The sequence below is a fragment of the Rhamphochromis longiceps genome, linkage group LG11, assembly GCF_057381845.1.
Source record: "Rhamphochromis longiceps isolate RC_006_pf linkage group LG11, R_longiceps_female_GT1.1, whole genome shotgun sequence".
Classification (NCBI taxonomy): domain Eukaryota; kingdom Metazoa; phylum Chordata; class Actinopteri; order Cichliformes; family Cichlidae; genus Rhamphochromis; species Rhamphochromis longiceps.
In genome coordinates, this window is record NC_140567.1 from 668,466 (window position 1) to 674,226 (window position 5,761).

The following is a 5,761-nucleotide window of genomic DNA, read 5'->3' on the forward strand; positions in this document are numbered from 1 at the left end:
TCAGGCTGTGTCATTGAATCAACGTTGAAGTGTGACGTTGACCTAACGTCACTCTTGCACCCTTTTTTAACGTTGAAACAACGTCAGGTTTTGATGTTGAATCAATGTTGAAACCTGACGTTGATTCAACATTATATTTTCTAATACTGCTGACATTGAAACAATGTCAGATTCTGATATTGAAACACTGTTGAGCTATGGTGTTGATTTTCCACCTCTGTCGCACAGTGGCTTTTTATTAAAACAACAGTTAAATCATGACTGGAAATCTACCTTTCTTTATATGTATTTTAACCAATACTAAACTACTGCATGTTTCCATCAATACTTCAACCACCTAAACACATAATTGTACTTATTCCTTAAATTGGACACCCTTTATAAAAAAAACCCAAATGTCTCACAATGTATCATGTCAATATTATTATCCTAAAATAAGAAAGCATTGCATGTGACGTAACAGAGAAAAAAAATAAACAAAAAAAGGTCAATAGGCATGTTTCGTTTGCTAAATACTTTATTAAAAGACAGTTTCCTATTTACGTTTATATGATTCACAGAAGTTTGTAATTTTTTGCATGATGTGCATCCTGCACCACCCAAACGATCTGGGGCGTATCGGAGCCATTTCTGCACTGCTTGTGCAAAGACAAACTCGGACATAGAGTTTGCCCCTAACTGCTGCGTCAGGCTCCAATCAAGGCAAAGCGTCTCACTATAGACACATTTTAAGAGATGGAATTAGCGTGTCTCATGTCTTAAATGTGTATGCAAGTGCTTGTGTGTTTAATCAACAGGCCGTTGTTATGTATTTAAATCACATCTGACAGCTATTACACTTTATAGTTACAAAGTGTACATACCCTTTATATACTTACCATTGCCTTATTTGCCTCTTGTGACTGGCTCTGCATTGTTTAGCTCCTCAATGTTGTGCAAGGGCAAATCCAGAGGCAGTACCCCAGCATCTACCGATTCATTGCAGCCAGTATTGCGGATGGCTCTGACCTCCTCACGGAGTTCGTTAACAGCTCTCGTCAGGTCTGACAGAAAAAGATAATTTTTTTTAAGTATTTAAGAATACAGACAACTTGTCAAAAGTTTCCTTGTGTCACACACAGATATGTACAAAGACACTAGACAGTATTTTATTACCTGGTATTTTCACTCGAGGGGCCTGGGGAAACCATTTCTTTGTGGGCTGCTCATCCTCTGAGTCACTATATGTGTACAGGGGATTTGGTCTAAAGAAAAAAAAAGTTGAAAACGGTCATAAGTAATTACAAATGTGCTTTTGGAATATTTTTTCCTAAAGTTACAGTTTGATTTATAACAACACACACAGGAAACGGAGATGTGCAAGAAGGTACAGTATACAAGGAATTTTTGAAGTGCACAAGTGTACACGGCTTTGCATTTATAAAAAAGTTTACAAGCTTCCACTTTTTGGACTATATTATGTGGTGATATTGCAGTATGCAAGCACCACAGATATGTATAAAAGACAAGATCATAAATTCTTAGCAATCAAAGATGTGTTTGTGAAATAAAAAAAGTTTTACTTGTGCTTTCTTTTATGACTGGTCTGAGTTTCAGCTTCGGACTGAAGGTCAGACATATCACAGTGTTCACTTAGATATTTCTGAAGACTGCGTTCTGCTTCGTGAAATGTGTCTGGAAGTACAAACACAATGTATGGCCAGACATAAATTAGGACACGAAAAACTTGTTATTGTTACATTTATACAACACCAATCCAGATGATACCCACCATGGCTTATTAGAAGTCGGACTGGTGCATAGGTGAGCCATGTTGCACCAGGATGAACTCTCCTCTTTACTGCGTCGTGGATCCTGAATGTGTCTCACGGAGGATATGGAGGCCATGACAATTTCTCCCCATTTATCCATGATCTAGGGACTATTTCTGTACCACCAGTGCTAAACTGCACAATGCACCAGTCTTTCATTTTTATCTTTTTTTTAATTTGGAGTCCTTTTTTGCCCTGTCTAGGATAAACAGGAAACAGATAATTACAATATATTTCCTAGTCACTACAAAACTTGATCTATTGATTGAACTAAATAATAAATAATAGCTTAAAATGTATATAGGCAACAATTACAAGCAAACCCGTATATGTAAGCATTTAAACACTGAAGATAATAAAATTAACAGTATTTTGTCTAAGTCTGCCATTGTAGGAATTCATGGCACCGAGACAAAAACATGGCGCACAGTGTGGCGTCAAAATAGGCGCACACCTTTGATGCTGCGTTTTCTCCGTCTTCCTCGTCCACACGTAAATGCTAAACACAGTTTACGTGTGGACAAAAGGTGCAAACGCAAGTTAGGTGAGCGTGCAACGTAAAGTTTGAATTGAGTGCGAATCGAAGCGGGTGCTCTCCAATCATTAAAAGTAACAAAGTCATTGAACACATTTATACAGTTACCTTTACGTTTATCAATCATATATCACAGATTTACAATTTTTTGTAGTACTATGCTAAAAAGCAACTACAGAGCGAAAGTCTGGGTCAAGCGCCGAGGTGACGGCAAGAACAAAGGAACCCTCGAAGCGTTAAAGCTAGCTTTGTAAGGGAATATAACGGAAAAGTATGAAACGAAAATGTTTTCTTTGTTGATAGACTTTGTTTGCAGTGCAATTTATTTGTTGCCGGATTGTAAGATGAAAGTAGACACAATTTCGGGCTCCCACATTTTATCCGAAACTTTACATTAACAAGTTTGTTTTGTTTTTTTTACTGTTATTCAAATACAACCGTGGAAATAACGAATAGAACAAAAGTCATTCATTCTTACCTTATACTAATCGTGGTGCAGGCCAGTGCACTGCATGAACTGATGCCTTCTCCGGTCAATTCCGCTGAGAGTAAATCTAATGTCCCGCTCTACTGTACAAGACAATGGTTACCTGGAGGGATGTACCAATGTGATAGGGGTGCTGCGGAATAGTCCAAGTGGTAGCAGCTTTAATTTCCCGCTCAACCATAAATCGATGGTTTTTCAACGTGATTGTTGTCACCTTGTCAACTATAAATAGATCAACAATCAACGATGACAGAACAACAGTGAATCAATGTTATTTCAATGTCAGTGTAAGGTTTCATCAGTATTTCAATGTTGTTTCAACATTTGTTTTGTGTTGACATTTCAATCCTGACGATTCTGATGGTTCAGATGGAAAATCAACATCTGTTCAATGTCTCCTTGCTATCTGGGGTACAAACTCCAAAACACATGCAAATTCCAAAACACATGCAAACTCCAAAACACGTACAAACTCCAAAACACATGCAAATTCCAAAACACTTGCAAACTAAAAAACACATGCAAACTCCAAAACACGTACAAACTCCAAAACACATGCAAATTCCAAAACACATGCAAACTCCAAAACACTTGCAAACTCCAAAACACATGCAAACTCCAAAACACATACAAACTCCAAAACACATGCAAAATCCAAAACACTTGCAAACTCAAAAACACTTGTAAACTCAAAAACACATGCAAACTCCAAAACACGTACAAACTCCAAAACACATGCAAATTCCAAAACACATGCAAACTCCAAAACACTTGCAAACTCCAAAACACATGCAAACTCCAAAACACGTACAAACTCCAAAACACATGCAAATTCCAAAACACATGCAAACTCCAAAACACGTACAAACTCCAAAACACTTGCAAAATCCAAAACACTTGCAAACTCCAAAACACATGCAAACTCCAAAACACATGCAAACTCCAAAACACGTACAAACTCCAAAACACTTGCAAAATCCAAAACACTTGCAAACTCAAAAACACTTGCAAACTCAAAAACACATGCAAATTCCAAAACACAACGGAAGTGCTCCAGGACGCTAGGGGCAGTGTTGAGCTTTTGTTACCTAGTAACTACACAAGCCAGGAAGTGCCAATGACCGGATTTGGGGTTTGCAGCCTTAAAGGCCGCATTTTAAGGCCGATTACGTCACAGCGACAAGAGAAGGCTTTCCCAATTCAAAGGCTGCTCTACATGCGGCCCTCAAATGTGTCCTTAATTTCCCTGAATTTTAAGGATGGGTCGGTGTAGCCTTCATGGCCCAACATATCCCAGACTTCATAGTGCGGTGGTGGTGTGGATAATTTTGCCGAAAAAAAACGGTGGAAGCGGAGCGGAGGAAGAGTAAACTTTCAGAAGTAAGTACTGAATATTATGTAACTTATTTATGCGCAAATATTTTTTTAATGAAGAACATTAAACCATTATTGTTGGCCACATGTCGGGAAGGTTATGTGACATTAGTGATGTCTGTACTTTCAGAATTAACTTGGTTTTAAAGCCTTTACTTTAAAAAATATATATATAGTTGACTTTAATCTTACAGAGATTGTGATGATTTTGTGGATAATTAAAGTCAGTCATATATCCACAAACACAACAAGCTGAAAGTCAGTGATGCTGCTCGGTTTGCAGTCCTGAACATCACGGCACAAGCAGGATTCACTGCACTGTTAATGTGAGCTGTGTTATATTGCTGCCTCTGTTCGGTGGTGTCGAGCCAAACGGACTTTAACGTGTGTTTGAACGAGCTGATGGTTCACTCGTTAAGCTGAAAGAAAGATGCTTTAATCGCAGGAGTCACACATGTGTCCACTGCACCATCTGGGAACTCTTCTTGTTTCGTAATAACACAAACACTAAATACTCCTTCTTTTGTGCTGTTTTGTAGCAGTGTATACACCTGAGACTTTTACCTGTCTGTCTGTCCTGCACTCTCTCTCTGTTTCTTTCTCTCTGATTGTGGAATAAAAGTATGAACATGTGTTTATAAGTCACACTTGTGTTTGAATCCTGCAGCTTATCACACATTTGATTTCCATGTGTGACAACTGCAAGTGTCCAGAGTGAGGACAGACTGAGGGACACACTGCTGCACATCATCTGTGAGGCTTTGCACCCCTGATGATCCACCAGGACAAACTCAGCAGTGTGTGAGGAAGAGGAGGTCCTCCTCCTCTTCCAGCAGCAGCTGACAGATGGAGAGAATAGACAGACTGTTCCCTGTTTGTGAAGGACTGCTAGGAAAGTTTAACATAACTGTCTGTGCTGAATCAGTCTTATTAGGTAATGTTCAAATAATTTAATCATTCCAGTGTTTTCAGTGTGGGAGAAAGTACTCAGGGCCTTCAAGTTACACACTATGAAAGGCAGCAACAAGTTTAATGTTCAGAAACCTAAAGTATGTATCAGCAGCAGAATGGAGCTAAAAATAAATGTTTGTTCCAGTTCTATGAAGCTTTGAGTATTTGAGGAATTTGCATGTGTTTTTGAGTTTGCATGTGTTTTTTAGTTTGCATGTGTTTTTTAGTTTGCAAGTGTTTTGGATTTTGCAAGTGTTTTGGAGTTTGTACGTGTTTTGGAGTTTGCATGTGTTTTTTAGTTTGCAAGTGTTTTGGAGTTTGTACGTGTCTTGGAGTTTGCATGTGTTTTGGAATTTGCATGTGTTTTGGAGTTTGCATGTGTTTTGGAGTTTGTACGTGCTTTGTCTCTAGGGGCCACCGTAACTTATAAACACACACACACACATACACACACAAAGTAACTCCACCAGAGTGCCTACTTCGGGGTCACTTTTGCCGGTCCAAGCCCGGGTGGTTGGAATTGTGACATTAAAAAAACAATAATTGCTAAAAGAAATTTAATTTGTAGTTTTAAATAAACTCTAAATGCATTTAGGATGTTTT

General features: G+C 38.5%; 1 long non-coding RNA gene across 2 annotated transcripts; it reads right to left on the reverse strand.

Moving 5' to 3' along the window:
* Positions 1-891: 891 nt before the first annotated feature.
* Positions 892-2,868, reverse strand: LOC146658370 (uncharacterized). Of its 2 annotated transcripts, none has more exons than XR_014913699.1 (5): positions 2,825-2,868; positions 1,772-2,010; positions 1,563-1,674; positions 1,156-1,244; positions 892-1,043 (listed from the first exon to the last, which is right to left on the reverse strand). It is a non-coding gene; the product is annotated as an uncharacterized LOC146658370 (long non-coding RNA). The 2 variants fall into 2 exon arrangements; XR_014913700.1 differs by having other exon boundaries at positions 1,772-2,006; positions 2,825-2,853.
* Positions 2,869-5,761: the final 2,893 nt, after the last annotated feature.